Raw genomic sequence first — 17,567 nt, 5'->3', positions numbered from 1 at the left:
AGAAGTCGTGACAGTCTGATTCAGCGTTGGTCCTGGAGCCGAGGGGGAGCGGCAGACTCCGTCCCTGGCTGTGGTCCGCCTGGTCACCGCCTCATGTCTGTGACTTCATCCTCTCTCCACTCCCCCTTGGTTTCTGCCTCCCAGTTCCTTCTCATTTATCTCCATCTCCAGAGATCTCACTCGCTACCTCCATAGGAGAATTATTCTTTCCTCTACCAATTCAACCAAGACGTTTGGAGCACTTCTGCGTTCCCGGCAGGGTGCTGAGCACGAAGGGGGTGGGGTGGGGACAAACAGCAGTGTGCGGAGGTGGGATTGTGTTCTGGGGGTCCAGGGGGAGGAGCCTATTTCTGCCTGGGAATCTGGAGCGTCTCCCTGGAAGAAGAGGCATTTGAGCTGAGCTTTGAAGGATGGAGAGGGTCCCAGTGGGGAGGGGAGTGGGAAGTGAAGTAGTCAGGAAGTAAAACGGAGAAAATCCAGTGTGGCTGCAGTGCAAAATCCTGCCTGATTAAGGGGGGAGGGGTAAGACTGGAAAGGATTTTGAGGCCACAGTGTGAGAAACCTTGAATACCATATAATTCTGGAGACACTAGTGAGCCATTGAAGGTTTCTGAGCAAATGACAGGCCTGTACTTCCTATTTTTCTAAGAGAAGCAGCAAAGCATAGTGGTTAAATGCATGGGCTCTGGAGTTATATGGGCCCTGGTTCAAGATCTACTTCCATCACTTAGGACCTTCGTGATGGAACCTTGAATTCTTTGTGCCTGTATTTCCCTACCTATGAAGTGAGGGTGATAATTATGGTGAGAAGGGCTGTTGGGAAGATTAAATGAGGCAATGCCTGGCACATAGTAAGTACTCCATAATAGTAGCTATTATTATTTTGTGTCTCTCTGCCTTCCTGTCTACTCTTTTCCTTTCTTCTTTAAAATTGATTAGAGAGAGAGAAAGAGAGAAATATCAATTTTTTGTTTCACTTATTTATGCATTTACTGCTTGATTCTTACATGTGCCCCGACTAGAAATCGAACTCCCAAACTTGTCATATCTGGATGACACTCTAACCAACTGAGCTACCGGCCAGGGCCCTCTCTTTCTTCTGATGATCCTTTTCTCTCTCCTAAAAACAAACAAACAAACAAACAAAAACCACACACAAACAAACAAAAAAACTTCCCAAATCCATGATTTACCTGCTTCATGCCTAGAAATCACCCTCTTACACGGAATAAAGTATTGAAATAAATCAGACTCTAACAGAACCAAGTCCTTTCAGGAACACACCTGTGCCTCTCCCAGGTGCCCACGCTCCGAGGAGCCTTTCTTGAGGGAGAGGGTATAGTTACTGAGGCACTAAGCTCATCTCCACCAGATTCTGTCTCTTTCAAAACAGAGGCCACAGCTCACTCACCCCACCTCGAACCATCTCTACCAACATGCCTGGCCTTCTGTAGGTCCCTGCTCTATGCCAGAGGTTCTCAAATGTTAGCGGGCACTAGAATCCCCTAAGGGCTCTTGCTAAAACACGGATTGGTGGGCCCCAATTTTAGAGTTTCTAATTCAGTAGGTCTTTGGTGTGGCCTGAGAATTTGCATTTCTAACACATTTCTAGGTGGTGCTGATGCTACTCTCTGGGTGGGTAGGACCACTGCTCCATACTAACGATTGAAAGGCTATATCCAAGAAGGTAACGTAGTCTCACCATCCTCTGCCCAAGCCCTGCTGGTCATGCACATCCAACATCCAAAATATGGATCCAAGGTTTAGACTCATGAAGAATGAGACTCGGGGACTTTCTAAAAACTTCCCAGGTGATTCTGAGGTGCAAACAGGTTTAGGATCCACTTGCCTTCTATTGCCCCCGCCCTCCCCCCCCACACTCCTGTATTCCCTCCTCATTGTGTCCACCTCGGCTAACCCTGCTCCGAGCAAAGGCCGCCGCCTGCCTGCCTGCATTTTACTCAGAGGACACTTGGCTACTCTGGGTTCAAGGTGGCTGGAACCGTAGGGAGACAGGCTGAGAGGAGGGAGAGGAAAGTAGCTGGTTCTTTAAAAAGACAGGAGATTTATGTAATTTGTAACAAGTAACACTTCTACTAATTGTTAGTCCTAAAAATCAAGCCAAGAGCCAGTTCTCAGAGGAGTCAGACCTGGAGTCACATCTGGGCTCTCCCTGTCTCTGATCAACTTCTGTTACCGCCAGTGTTAAATGAGAATAATGGAATCTACGTCACAGGCCTGATCTGAGGATTAATAAGGAGATTATGGATGCAAAATCCCCTTCCTCAGTCACTTCACAATTTACCCAGAACTTTCGCACACATTTTATTAGATTCTCCTAATAGTCCTGTGGAGGTAAGAAAGGCCTTATTCCCACAGGGAGGGGAATATTCAACTGCTCATTTCCTCCCGTTTCACAGAGGAGAACGCCGAGTCTCAGGGAAGTTAAGTGACTTGCTTAGAGTCTGCGTAGTCTGGACATAGGTGGGAGCGGGCTCAAAGCAGAGCTGGCTGTTCTCCTCTATTCTTTTGCCATTTCCTCCCCTTAGCTCCCTTTTGCAGCTCCTCTAAGCTTGTTTTACCCGAATCTGAATGATAAGAAGACAGAGTGGGGGCTCCCTGCACCTCTCACAGATGGTCCTGCTCTCCTGCCCCTCCAGCCAACACTGCCTGCAACTTCTTCCCTACTTAGGCGCCTATAGGATTGGTGGCAGTCCTGTGGCAAATATCCACCTAGAATTCAAATTCTGGTCCTGGTGGTGTGGCTCCGTTGGTTGGGAGTTGCCCGGAAGTTGGATTTCAGATCGGGTGCCTGGGTTGTGGGCTCAATCCCTAATCCCAGGAAGGGTGCAGGAGGCAGCCAATCCAGGACTGTCCCCTCCTCTGTGATATGAGTGCTTTAAATCTATAGTTCCCAAATTGTAGCAGCCTTGGAGTGATCACAGGAGATTTAGCCCCTGGCTCCATAAAGACTATGTGTAACTAGGATTGCTGGGGGGATGAATAAAATACAAATGTTAATGATGTTATCCAGCTCAGTCATTATGTATTTTCTCAATCAACAGCTATCAATTCTTTTTAATTGAAAAGGTTAGAAATTTGTGGTCTAAATGTCTTCTAAAGCCTCTTACCCTTGCCATCCTACACAGCTACACCAGAGAAAGGGTGTTAGGCTACCAGGGGGCGCTGCATTGTTCCCCACCCCGGGCAGAAGGCTGCTCCTCACTGGGAGCGGGTGGGGCCAAGGTTCCAGTCCTGGGTCTTTTGAGCACAACTGAGACCTGTGACACATAAGGCTCTGTAAGGGAGATGTATCTCCAGAGCTGGGGGCGGTGAGTGACCTAGAGGGGACAGGGACCTGCCCCAGGTCACTCCGCACTGTGCATACACCTGTGTGCGTGTGGTAGTGAGTGATAGTTCCTTCTGGTTGGGATTGAGCTCTATTCCTGGCCTGCCATGTGGAAAGTCTCTCACACCTCACCTCAGCTGTCCTCCGGCAAGGCTTGATGGCCACCCCAAGTGAGTGGCTTTGGCACGAACCTCGGGAGTTCAGAGAATGAGCGGAGACCTGTGGAAGAGGGGAAGGCTTTCTGAGGGTGGAGTTGGTGACAATCAGGAAGGAGCAGGAAGGTCCGTCCAGGCAGGGGGTTCTGTCTAGAAAGGGAATAGCTGTGAGAAGATCTATGCAAAAATGCGGCCTGCCTTGCCTGGCAGTAGTAGGCAGCAACTGATGGCCAGAGGGGAGGCAGGAGCAGTCACACCCTCTCCACACTGTCTTACCTCCTCACACACCCACTCTAACCCTGCAGAACCCGGGGCGGAGCTCTGGCCCAGCTCAGCCTCTTCAGTCCTGAGTTTCACCCTGGCAAGAGCCAGAGAACCTCAAGGAGAGAGAAGCAGGCTCCCACACATACTCCAGAGGCTGAGGCCCTATCACCTTCCCATTCACAAACTGTCAGGATCCCCAAAACTTTCCAGCCCAACCTGAAGGTGCATACAGACAGACAGGTGCTCACCACGATGGGACACAGGGATCCTATGACAGACAGACACCCCTCCCCCCCCAAACACACACACAGACACGTTCTTCCAGCCTCCTCAGGCCAGAGCCCTGGACACCCACTCCCCGGCCTGCCTCACTGTTGCTCTAGATGTGCCACGCCCTGCTCCTCCCTGGCCAAGATCCACTCATCTGCTGTGCCCTTCTCATGGACCCCCAGCTGACCCCAAGCATTGCATTCCTTCCCACAATCACCCTCTGCCTGGGGTTCTGGGCACCAGCCCTGACTCCCAAAATGAGTGCCTCCCAACCCCTGCTCCTCCCACACCCCCACACACCTCTCTGGCCCTTCCATGATGCCTTTCAGAGGTTTGCCAAGCCTGAGGGCTCATCTAATCAGGAAGACCAGAAGGAGAGGCAGCCAGAGCAGCAGGGGCATCATATCAGCCAGGCTTCTCTAGACAGCAGAGTGGACAGCAGGACAGGGGGCCAGGCCAGTCACTCTGGAAAGGGTGGGAACACCCCACCTTCCCCCATCTCAACAGGACCATCTCCCAAACTTAACATTTTGGCACACACACACACACACACACACACACACACACACACACCAGGTCTGTCTGCTCAGCAGAAGTCTGTCTCCCTGGGGCCCTGGGCCGGCTTCCTCATTGCCCACCAAGCCTTTTCCATCTGCTTTCTCAGTCATGGGTTCCCCCAGAGATCACCAAACACTCCAGTCTCTGTCAGCCTTCTAGTGACCAGGCCATATCAAATCCGGGATCACCGAAGCTGCCCCAGTTACAGCCCAACCCCTGCACTTCCCTCCCACCTTGGTGCATCCCTCCCACCTCTGTGAAGCCTTCAAGGCTGGGAGGGAGGTCAGAATGGAGCCCATTCTGGCAAAATGAGAAAAGATTAGAGCAATACATTTGCTGTCAGAGGCAATAAGGCTGCCTGAGCAGGGGAGGAGGAATATTTGATTTCAGGCTCTTGGGGGTCTTGATGGAGGAGCATAGCAGCCTGCAGCCCCAGGCCTTACAGAGCGGGGAGGGCTGTTCCCAGCCCCAGCCAACCAGGGACCCTGGCGTCCCAGCCCTCCCATCTCCTTATCGACCCCATCCTCCACAGTCACCGCAGGGTTCCAGCTCCCTCCCCCCTCCCCTGCCATCGTTTCATTTCTCCCTTTCCACTGCCAAACTTGTTTCCCAGAAGCAGTTTTTCTCCCTGGTGCAGGGTGATGGAGCAGAAAGAACACTGCTCTAGGGGCTGGAGATGAGGCTGGGGTTGTAACCCCCCTACTGCGTCCAAGCCTGCAAGCCGAGGGACTTCATGCAAGTCACTGAGCCTCTCCGAGCCTTAGGGCAGCGTGGGCTGGGGAGAAACACAGCATTTAGCATCCTGAGACCTGGGGTCAGCTCAGCCACTCACCACTTCAGTGGTCTTGGGCAACATCACTTAACCTCTCTGAGTTCCCATTTATTTATCTATAAAGTGGGGTGAAGCAATATCGAGGCCTATGTCCTAGGGTATTGGTGACTATCACAAAGCTGCGGACATGAACGCTGTAAACAATTGTCAGGATAGCATTGTCTTGTCATGTGGGATTCGTGGCAGGTGTCCTGGCTGGAGGATGAGCCTAAGGTTCATCTAGAACAGTGGTTCTCAACCTTCCTAATGCCACGACCCTTTAATACAGTTCCTCATGTTGTAGTGACCCCCAAACCATAAAATTATTTTCGTTGCTACTTCATAACTGTAATTTTGCTACTGTTATGAATCGTAATGTAAATATCTGATATGCAGGATATATTTTCATTGTTACAAATTGAACATAATTAAAGCATAGTGATTAATCACAAAAACAGTATGTAATTATATATGTGTTTTCCGATGGTCTTAGGCGACCCCTGTGAAAGGGTCGTTCGACCCCCGAAGGGGTCGCGACCCACAGGTTGAGAACCGCTGCTCTAGAAGCTTCAGAGGGTCCCTTCTGGCCCTGGGATCCTGGCTCTGGGCTCTGCTCTCCTCGATGGGTGGGGGACTCTGAGAAAGGCAGATGGGGGGATTTCTTGGTCACACCGGCCTGAACTGAGGAGTCAGCTCCCCTGGACCAATCCTGATCAACAGGGTCTCCTTCCTAATTCCTCCTACCCTCATCTCCATATGTGAGTGGGGCCCAGGGGTCAGGCAGTGTGGCTGGTCTGTCTGCCTGGATGAACTTCTGCCCAGCCTCCAGGTGAATGACAGGTGCTGGGTGGGAGCGGGTGCAGGGGGGCTAGAAGATAGAATTACCATTTGTTTCCAAACTGCCGTGTGCCTAGAAACACATGCAATGTTTCTCCCATGATATCTGGTCTATACAACAGCCTGAGAGGTAGGTATGATAGACAGGGAGGTTGAATAACTTACCTGTTGTTAGCAGTTGGAAAGAATTGTGACTCAGTTTGGCTGGAACCCATCACCCCACACTGCCTCCCACTGGAGCAGAAGGTAAAACCTTCAGTCCTAGACCTGGCTTCCTACAGCTGAGCTGGAAAACCGGGCAGATCTTTAGGAAGATGGTGCTGCTTAACCAACACAGCACAGAGAATGCTTTGGAAAGTGTAGAGCCCTGAACAAATGCATTAACCCTCCATGTGTTGATTTTTCGTGTTTTTTGTTGTTGTTTTTCTGGTTCCAACCTAATTTCCTACCACTCCCCTGCATGGTCCTCCCGTCCGGCCAGATCTCTGCACTTCAGTGTTCACCTGACACATCAAACTGTTTCATATCTTCCCCTCCCCCTCTGCCTATCCAGATCTCACAGATCCTTTGAGGCCTAGATTGGGGCCCCTCTCCCATGAAGTCTTCCTTACTTTTAAGTAGCAATAGCATAGACTTCCTGGACTGCCTTTCACTTTTATGATCCTGTCCTGATTCCCCAAGAGGGTTCCCAGTGGATTCTCTGAGGGCACAGCTGTGTCTCCTACCTGTTTGTAATCTTGCATGGAGCCTGGTACAGACTGGGTGTTAGAAAGCTGGGGGTGATGATTGTGGTGCTGGTGCTCATGAGAGCATTTATATTTGAGTTTAAAGTAGAGGTGGGGATGGTGGTGACCGTGGTGACGGCTGTGATAGCAGTTACGGTGGGAGTTTGGGAGCATGGTGGTGTTGGTTGTGATGGCGGTAATGACAGTGACGGTGGCTGTAGTAATTACCTGTTGCTGCCTAACAAATTACCCCCAAAACTTAATGTCTCAAAACAACACGCATTTATTACCTCATGTTTCTGTGGGCCAGGGATCTAGGCTCGGCTTAGCTGGCTGCCTCTGGCTCAATGTCTCTTACATGGTTGCAACCAAGGTGTCAGCTGGGGGTGCAATCTCCCCTGTAATCTCCACAGGATGAGGATCTGCTTCCAAGCTCACATACAGAGTGTTGGCAGGATTCAGTCCTCCTGGGCTCTTGGGCCTTGCTGGGTATTGTTCCTTGCCATGTGGGCCGCTCCATAGGGTGGCTGGTGACATGGCAGCTGGCTTTCCTCAGTGCAGCTGAGAGACTATCCAAGATGGAAGCCACGGTCTTTTTGCAGCCTAATCCTGAATAACATCCCATCCCCTCCACTGAATTATACTCACTAGAGCCATTAAATACAGCTCATACTTGAAGGGATAGGCAGTGGTTCTCAACCTTGGCTGCACATTAGAATCACCTGGGAATCTTTTTAAAATCCTGATTTCTGGGCCTCATCCTCCGGAAATTCTGTTTCTCTGTTACTAATGTTGTGGCCTCACCCCATAACAAAGAAACAGAATTTCCGGAGGATGAGGCCCGGAAATCAGGATTTTAAAAAGATTCCCAGGTGATTCTAATGTGCAGCCAACGTTGAGAACCACTGGGATAGGGTTTCACCAGGGCATGAATATTAGGAGTCAGGGGTCACTGGGAGTCACCTTAAAGTCTACCTACCCCAAAAGTGATGGTGGTGGTGATGATGATAGAGGTGGAAAGTTGGAGAGTATGATTGGATCCGATATGGTAGGGTATCTGAGAATGAAAATATTGGTGTCCATATTAGATTTGAAAAGTGATTCCTCCAAACTAGGTCTGAGCAAAGCAATCAGCTGACTAGGTGCAGATATACACAAGACCACCCTCCTCACCACACTCCAGCCCCCATTTCAGGTCCAGGTCCATCTCCATTCCCCTGGAGTCCGCCCTCCCCATTGCTTTCTTTGCCAATCACCCCCACCCTAGGCTGATACTCTCCTTTAGGCAATCAATGAGCTAAGTAATCGCCAAATGGAGAGCAATTACCACCAGCAATCAAAGGGAGGAGGGAGAAGAGAGTGGTCAGAGGCCCAGGGGAGATAGAGAGGTGCTGCCAGTTTGGAGGCTGGGCTCTGCTTCTTTCAAGTTGGATAAAGACACCCACCCTATCCTATGCTGAGTCCTCATGTCCTTGGTCTCCAGTTACCCATCCCCAGAGGACACCACCACTTTATGTTCCCTCTGCCAATTATTCAATTCACATGGGCTTTAGGCCAGAGCTTTGTTGAGCCCAAGGGATCTCATTCTCTAGTGTCCCCCTACCTCCATCTCCTGCCCCTAATCTCTTCCCTTTTTTAAGATAAATTTTTAATTAATCCTCACCCATATTTTCCCATTGATTTTTTAGAAAGAGTAGAGGGGAGTGGGGAGAGACAGAGAGAGAGAGAGAAACATAGATGTGAGAGAAAGACATCCATTGGTTGCGTCGCATACGCGCCCCAACCAGGCTGATTTGCAACTGAGGTACGTGCCCCTGGCCAGAATCAAACCCGGGCCCTTCAGTCCACAGGCCGATGCTCTATCCACTGAGCCAAACTGGCAAGGGCTCTTCCCACTTCTGACAACCTGTTCTTCCTTTAAATCTCCCAAGTAGCATCCCTGTTCTTTTAAACCACAGATAGGACTCATCTTTTCTGATGTCTCATACTTTCAATGACCATCACCAAGCCCCCCAACCCTACCCCAATGCCAGGGCTTTTGGGTCTGGCAGGCCAAAAGAAAGCCCACTTATCTGGGAAAGTCTCTTTAGGCAGCCAGGTGAGATTGGACGTCATGGTCCAAGTCCTCTGGCAGTAGGATCACCAGGTTGAGCGACAGGGGAAAAGTATATTAGATTGGGTATCAGGACACCGGGATTCTAATCCCAGCTTTGTCACTCACTCGTCATGCCACTTCTGCTCTCTAGCCTCATCTGTTCAGTGGTGGCAGTTGAAGGTGGAGGGTGGATTAGAGGACCTGTAGAGACCCTGCCAGTTCTAAACTTCTCTGATTCTGTTTCCCGTGAGAAGAGTGGAGGTTGAGTGGAAGGTGATAGCTATGCTAGAAGGCTGAGGACCACATGGAGCGAATAGTTTCTCTTTGCAAAGGATAGTCGAACCCGCTCACCGTGGGAAGCCTGTTCTGTCACTTGTAGGAATCTAGAACCAGCCAACCTTCCTTACCTGCACCTGCCCAGGCCCTCCACCCTCAGGTACATGACCTTAGCATCACCAGTGCCCCCCTGGCCTTCATCAGCACACCAGGCAGTTACCACCTGCCACTTCTATCTAAGATATCACACACCTCCTTTATTTCCTGTCTCCCTCGCAACACACCCATACTGTCCCTACCCTAGTTTGGACCTTTACCTCCTCTCTCTTGGACCTCTGTAAAATTCACCTAACTGTCCTCATGCCTCCCACCCCCTTGGTCTACATGGTACCTCTCTCCTGGTTCTTGTTGTCGACCAATCTTTCTCAGTTCCCTTTGTCTTTCAGCCTCCTTTCCTGCCTCCTCTCCTTTGGGTGAACTCCCTGGATTTTGTCCTTGGCCGTCTCATAATCGTAACATAATAACAAAAGCAAAACAACTAGGATTTAATGGTGCTTATATGGTATAAAGGACCTTCACATGTATTTCCATTTGATTCTATAAGGCAAACTATTCTCTCCCATTTAATACAAGTCCATTTTGCCTTCGTGGAGTCTCAGAAAACTGTCCTCTCCTTTTTTATTTCCATCGCCACTGCCCTAATTCAGCTCTTAATGCCTCATCTTAGACACTTGCTTCAGCGCCTCAGCAGACAATAGTGTAGGTCTTAGCAGCCGATGAGAAGGAGGGGATGGACGTAGTTCCCGTTAACCAATTGACCAAGGGCTTTAGATTTAACTGAACCAGACCAGGCCCCACTCAGAACACAGGGAGCTGTTCTGTAAAGATAAGGTGCTCAGAACTAGAATCATTTGGGGGAAAAGATTAGGGTCACACTCAAAAATTCAGAATCTATGATTGGTCCAAATATGAAGAGGAGAGTTCCTGATGAATAGGTGAAGGGCTGCAAAATGAAGTCAGGCTACTCTCCCTGGAAGCCCCACCCTGCCAGGACCTGTGCACCCTGTCACCCCAGGCTGCAGCCTCAGCCTGCCGGGGCAGGTGCACTCAACTCTTCAGTTTAAGTCAGAAAAATACTATCCTAGGAAGAAAAGAGAGTAAGAATAAAAATAATAGTATTGGAAATATGAATCAAAGACATTTAAATGCATGATGCTGCTTTTTATAATGGGCGTTTTGGGGGGCAGTCATTGTAATATTGTTTGTTTTGTCTGCTTTTTAGAATGTTTAAAGCTTTTAAGAAAACCTGATTTCTGAGGCTTAATTCAATGAAATCAATGTTTAAATATTTGGGGAAATATAATTTGCTAAAGTCATAAGCTTTTGATTTATTGGTTGTATAAGTAGTATAAGAATATTTAGGGAAATGTTAATAATTAAATAAAGATTGATAAATTGGACATCAAAGTAGAAAAAAATGAGTATTCCTTTCTCTCCATGCCCAAAAGTACCTGAGACATTAAAGAATTTATTATCCTAAACTTCCCATCTGTGGTTTCTGCTCTTTAATTAATCCCCCTTCTATTTCCAACACCTCTGTGGCCCCATTTCCCCATCTGTAAAATGGGATGATCTTGTCACCTTCTAGGAGTGTGGTTGTGAGGATTTAATGAGAGGATTCCTTCCATGGCACTTACACAATACCCAGCACACAAACGCTTGATAACTCTGGCTATTGCTATCCTCCCCCAATATTTTGATCATGCCACCTCCTGCACAAAGTCCTTCAGTTGCTTCCCAATAACCCAAGACAAATGCAAGCTCAACCACACAATGTCAGGGACCTTTATGTCCTCACCTCTGCCTGCTGCCCAGCCTTGACCCTCACTATTCCCCCTTTACCGGCCAGACAGACAAAGTTACTACCTCCTTGTTTCACACTGGGTTCCTATCATCATTTCTTCTGTACAATTCCTCCTCTTGAAATGCCTTGCCTCTCTCCCATGCCATTACAAGCCAATTCAAACTCCTACGTATCCTTCAAAACTCATCTCAGATGCTACATCCTCCAAGATACTTTCCTGGTCATCACCAACTCTCTCCTCCCGGGAGAACTTTATTAGCAGCTCTTCCCTGCCACTCATGACGCTCTGTCATGCATCAGTCAATTACCTAAGTGTCTGGTTACCCCAATTGGGCCATAAGCTCTCTGAAGGCAAGACTCACTTCTAATTGATCTTGAGAAACACAACGGCAGCCCTGCCCACGCCCTGTTGCATAACAGGTGCTCAGCTAACAGGTGGAGGTTCCTCCAGCTCTAGGTAGTTGTGTCATCTAAGCAGAAGCATCAGGGGCCTGCAGGCTCCCCAGGCCAGTGTCCCCACCCTCGCTGGCCCAGGAAGCCAAGGGAGCCAGCAGTGTGCGTGTGCCAGGGCCCACGGAGCAGATGGAAAGATGGCAGCGCCAGATTCCGGGAGCATGTGGAGCTGTCTGCTCAGCTCATCAGCCTCCCCCCCGCTGGGGAGGAGGAAAGAGTTAGCCCCCGACATCCAGCCCACAGTCAGGCCACATTTTTTTAGATTCTTCTGTGCGAGGTGTGGCAGACACCAAGGCTGGACCACTTCCCTGCGAGGTGAGCCCCTGTGCGCGGAGCTCCTGTGTTCACCCCGCGCGGCCCCAGCTGCTGACAAGCCGAGCAGACGACTGTGCGCCCGGGCGGCGAGGGCCGCCTTCACCCTGTTTCCAAACAACTCCCCTTTCGGCGCCAGCGCCGCTGCCTCTGCCGTCTGTTTGCCCCTCGCCGCCTCCGCCCTCTGTTGAGGCTGCCGCGATGATGAAATTTGGCTTGCAACACCCCCTCCTCCCCTTTCTGCAGCCCGGAGAGGATTAAGCCGCTGGAGTCTGAAATCGGAAAGATCCCCGCTTCTGCTCCCCAGCACCTCCCCACGCCCCCTCCCCTCCCGCCCATGCAAAACCAGAAAATTAATCTCCCCTTCTGCCTGTGATATGGCGGGCTGCATTACAAGCTGGGCGCCGAGATAAAGCGGGCAGCCGCGGGACAGCAGCCCGGCGCAGGGGCCCCGGGTGGGGCCGGCCTGGCAGATAAGGGCCTCCCAGCCCCATGAATTATTCACCGGCGCTGCCTCCTCCGGCTCAGAGGCCGCTGAGATTGTGCCTTCCAGAGGGGCCGGGGTCCCCGGGAGGAGGGCCGACGGGGAAGGCTGTGGAGGGGCGCATGGAGGGAGAGGCGGGAAAGGGGAGGGTGTGCCTTTAGCTGGGGGACAGCGCAGAGGCACACGCGCCCGGCCTGGCCAACTGGTCCAGAGGAAGGACCGTGTCTCCAAGCCTAGGGAACTCCAGGCCCAACCACGCCCCCAGGTGCTTCTCATTGAGGCAACTCACTGACACTGTTGAGCAGCTGTCCCTGCCCTCAACGTGCCCAGGATCCAGTGCACTAAGTGAGGGAGGAGCACAGTGTGGGGGAGCAGGGGAGTCCTTGTCCACAGCCCTTCCGGTTTCCTCTCCTCCAGAGGTCAAGACCGCTGCTGCCCACTCAGGGGGAGCCCCCCCCCCCCGTGGGGAGGGTGTGCGAGGGGAGGGCAGAGGACACACCTACTCCCAGGGCACTAGAGCCCACAAAACAGAGAGGCCAGGGCAGCTGGTCCAGGAGGGACAGGAGGCCAGTGCCAGGTAAGGGATTCACCAGGGAAGTTCCTGGGAACCGAAAAGCACCAGGCACTCTGTGGGCCTTTAGTTCCTCCTTTGTTCACTCTTCTTTCTGAAGGCCCAGGATTTTAAAGCAGGGAGGGACCTAACTCTCTTCCCTATCTCTATTTCTACATCTCTCTGTACCCTCTCTCCCCATCCTCCCCCCTCTCCACTTCCTCCTCCCTCCCAGACATCTGCCCTTTTAATCTCTGCCTTGGCCCCAATTTCCCCACCTCGCTCTTGCTCTGTGCCTTTCTGTCTCTCAGTCTCCCTGTGTTTTTCTCTTTAAGCATGTGACATGATGACACAAATTGGGATGTGTGATGGAAGAAAGGGGGTCATCTGCTGGTCCCCGGATAGGAAGAGAGGAAAAAGAAGGCCAGACCCTGAGAGAGAAGCAGTCGTGGTACGTGGTGGTATAGGGTGGGACCCCCTGGGATGCACTGGCAGAGGAGACACCAGAGAGCCAGGAGTGGGCGGTGCTGGGAGAGGGTGAGCAGAGGTGGGGACCCAGTCTGGCAGGCAACCTGGATCCTGCTGCCCCCTGTAGCAAATGGTGAACCCCATACTCATGAACCAGCAAACAAGGCACACTCTCTGAGACCCCCATTCAAGTTGGAGAAGGATGGGTGATGGGGGGGAGAGGGAGAAAGAGTGGGGAATGAAGAGGGGCCAGAATGAGAAGAGAACATGGGGAGGAGGAAAGAGTTAGCCCCTGAAAGATGGAGAAGGCAGTGACTGGGGGGGGGGGGGGGGGGGGGGGGGGGGGGGGGAGCTAAATGAGGAAGGAGAGAGACTAGAGAGAGAAATGGGGAAGAGAAGGCGGCCAGCACGAGGTTGGGGGAAAGGACAAGTGTAGCAAAGAAATTAGGAAAGAGGGTAAGAGGAGCATTTGGGCCAGAAAAGAAACAGGGAGAGAAGATGAGGGTCACAGTAGGAGGGAGGGGGGTGGGTCCCATCAGCCTCAGGTCCACAGCCCTTCCCACCCGCCTGCTAATTAACTCCTTAATTGTCTCTGCATTTGCTGAGCTAGCAGATGAAGTGGATGCAGACAGATTGGGGCGCCTGTGATTTCACGCATGGGGGAGCGGAGAAGAGCTGCCTGGGAGTCCCAGGGGGCCTCGCCCCCCTCTTTGCCCTCCTTCCTCCTCCCTGTCTCTGAGAGGCTGCAGGGTGCTTCTGAACCTAGAGCAGATGGGACCATCTGCAAGGGAAGTGTCCACGGGGAATTTGCCCCCATCAGCCTTTCAGAGATGAAAATAATATTTGCCACTATTGATGGAGCACCTACTGTTTACTTGGCATACATGTTTCATCACTGTGGACATTAGCCAGGTTTTATGGTGTGTGGAGAAAGTGAGGCTCAGACAGGTTAAGTAACTTGCCCAGGATCACACAGCAATGGTGTGACAGAGATGGCATTTGAATCCGGGTCAGCAGGATGCCAAAGCCCTGGGTGGGTCCGGGCCTCATGCCAGTGGAAGGAGGAATAGCTCCAGGCCTGTTTCTCTCTCAGCCCCAGGAGAGAAAGGGGACTGAGGTGTAGGAACTACAGGGGCCAGAGAGGAGGGAAGTGTGGACAAGAGGCTGAGGGGAGGCTGAAGGAGCTAGAACCTGTCACAGTCTGAACAAGAGGTAAGTGGACCCAGAGAAGCAGAAAGGAGCAGTGGGACACTAATCACAGTCCTTGGCTCTCTCAAGTGTTATCTTCCTGAAGCCAACTCCCCCTTTCTTCATCTTCGCTCCACAAACCCCAGTCAGTCTGGCTTGCCCCTCTGCCACTCTACGCTGGCAGCCCTCTCCCATCCCTCATTTCACTCTTGGCCTTTGCACTAGAGTCAGTTGTCAACATGTTCATCTCTCCTTTGACACTAGGAAATTTTGAAGGCAGGGACAATGCCACTCCTTACCACGTCCCCAGGGCCAATCCTGGGGCTTGACACAGGCAATGCCTCAGTGGAGGTTTGCTGAAATGTACAGGGCAGGGATGGGGAATGTGTTCAGGGGTTCAGCTCACCTCAGATGAAGAGGAAACAACAGCAGGAGGGACTTAGGTTTTCCGTAAGAAAGAACTTTGAGCCCTGCCCAGGTAGCTCAGTTGGTTAGACAGTCATCCCAATACACCAAGGCTCTGGGTTTGATCTGATCAGGGTACATACAAGAATCAACCAATGAATGCATAAACAAATCTCTCTCTCTCTCTCTCTCTCTCTCTCTCTCAAATTAAAAAGAAGAAAGAACCTTGAAGGCTGGAGAATCATGCTGAAGCCTTGATTCAGACCCATGGATTCTGAAGATCAAGGTTTCTCCAGACTGGCTGCTGTATATTAAAGGTCTTGAACAGTTGAGAAATCTGGGCCCCACCCCCAGATTCTGATTTAATTGGTCTCAAATGGGGCCACAGCATCAGCATTTTAAAAAGCTCCCCAGTTGATTCAAATGTGCAGCCTGGGTTGAACCATTGTCAGATTCTGCCCTGATGTCGCTGCACTGGTGGTTTTACCACTGGACCCAAACATCAAGGCTAATATTACTTTTTGAGGATTTACTAAGTACAAGCGAATGTGCCAAGCACTTTCTATGCATTATCTCATGTAATCCTCAGTCACTCCTGTGAAATAAATATTACTCCCATCTTATAGATGAGGAAACTGAGTCAGAGAGGTCAAGGGACCTGCCCATGCTAATGAGTGGCAGGACCAGGTCTGGACACTGAAATTCCCTGAGTCACATCTTTTATCTTCCCCCAGACTCCTCCTGAGGCTGCTCATTGGCCTCAATCAGTCCTTGCCTGCCTCCACCTCACCTCATCACCTTCCTTCCACCCACGCTGCTCCCTCAGTAACATCCCAGGTGACGGAAGCAATCTGCAGCCATTTCAAGAAGCTCCATGTCAGTCACTCAGCCTGCGAGGGTGGGGAACTAAGGGAATTGCAGATGCTTCAAGATAGTCCTCTCACCCCCCTGAGGACACTAGGAATTCAGGAATCGGACTGTCCAATTCTTCCTTGGCTCCCTGTTTTGGGGCACTCCCAAGCGGAATTCCCACTCCCAGAAGCCTCACTGGGTTGATTCTAAGTATCTGTGAGAGTGCTGCCACCCAGTGGTTGCCCAGGGACATGGCAGCCCTCTGGGGCCGCCTGGTGCTGCTGGACAGCTCCCCAACTCAAGACCAGAACCCCAAATCCTCCCTTCCTTTTGGCAACGCCAAATCCAGGCCCCTAGTAAACGAATACCATTCTTCCTCCTCCACAGTCCTAAGCCCACAGCTCCTCTAGGGATCTCCAGTTCTCCCCCTAACTTCCCATGTGTCCCCTGTCCCCAACCCCTCACAACTTCTCATCCACTGTGCCAGCCCTTTCTCCGTTCTCAAAGCCCTGAGAACACACCTCTTACCTCCTTTCTCCCAGAGCTGTGCCAGCCTACAAGTGGAGTGAAGGAGCTGCTAGAGATAGAATTCTGGTCCCCCACACCCCTCTCCTCATCATCTGACACCATCAGACCTCAACAGTCTCAGTGCTAAGAGCCCCTAATGAGCATCAGCAAATTAACAACTTCCCTTTGATTGCTCCTTCTCTGTTAATTGGATAGGAGCCCCCCCACCCCCCAAGGCCTCTCAGAGAGGAAGAGGGAGGGAGAGAAGGAAAGATGTGAGAGCTACAGTAGGAGCAGCCCCGGGGCCTGGGCTCGGTGCCCCAGAATTCTGCTCTGTCCCCTGAGTACAGCTCCCCCTTCCATCCCTTCCTTGCCCTGTCCACCCCCACCCATCTAACCCTCCACCCTCCCCAACCCCCCTCTGTTCTTTTTCCTTGTTTCTTGAATTCTGTCCAAATTCCCTTGACCTCTGGCTATTTCTCCTTCCTTCTCTCTGCTCCTTCTTTAGCGGTGGCATTGAGGGGTTGCAAGCATGCTCCCCAAAGCTATAAGGATGGGGCTTAGGTGGCCAAAGCTGTGTGTTTGTTTATATATGTGTATGTTGTGTGCATGTCACATGTACATAGGGAGCAGGGATAGGCACAGATGAATATGTGTAAGCTCCTGAGTGCCTGCCCTGTGGGTCAGGCCTGAGATGTGTGGGTGTGAGTGGTGTGGTGTGACTCTGGTCTGTATGTGTGCCTGTGTCCCCACACGGCCAAGTGCTTGAATCAGTCAAGTGTGACTCCGGGTGTGTGTGTGTGTGTGTGTGTGTGTGTGTGCACGCGCGTGTGTGCCACCAGAGGAGGCAGCAGCAAGAGGCAGGAGCATCGATCCGAAGGAGACAGAGCGGGGAGGGGGACGCTGGGGGCAGACACCCTCCCTCCCGCGCGCGCGCGCGCGCGCACACACACACACATACACACACCCCCCACACAGTCATGCACAAGCCATAGGGCCTCGCAGGAAGGGATCCGGCTCCGGTACCGGAGGCGCCGAGAGTGGCCGGGAGGAGGGGGCGAGGCAGTCGGGAGCCCTGGGTCTCGGTCCCAGGTCCGGGGGCCTGGCGCGCACACCAGCCTGGAGACACCCTCGCAGACACTCG

General features: G+C 51.6%; 1 protein-coding gene across 1 annotated transcript in view; it reads right to left on the bottom strand.

Annotated features, from left to right (window-relative positions):
• RACGAP1 (Rac GTPase activating protein 1) overlaps positions 1-17,567 on the bottom strand; it is a 57,134-nt gene that overhangs the window by 39,265 nt on the left and 302 nt on the right. The gene's annotated exons all lie outside the window — the stretch shown is intronic.

The sequence above is a fragment of the Myotis brandtii genome, unplaced genomic scaffold, assembly GCF_000412655.1.
Source record: "Myotis brandtii unplaced genomic scaffold, ASM41265v1 scaffold517, whole genome shotgun sequence".
Taxonomy (NCBI): domain Eukaryota; kingdom Metazoa; phylum Chordata; class Mammalia; order Chiroptera; family Vespertilionidae; genus Myotis; species Myotis brandtii.
The sequence above is the reverse complement of the archived record's forward strand: the minus strand, read 5'-3'. Positions and strand labels throughout refer to the sequence as shown.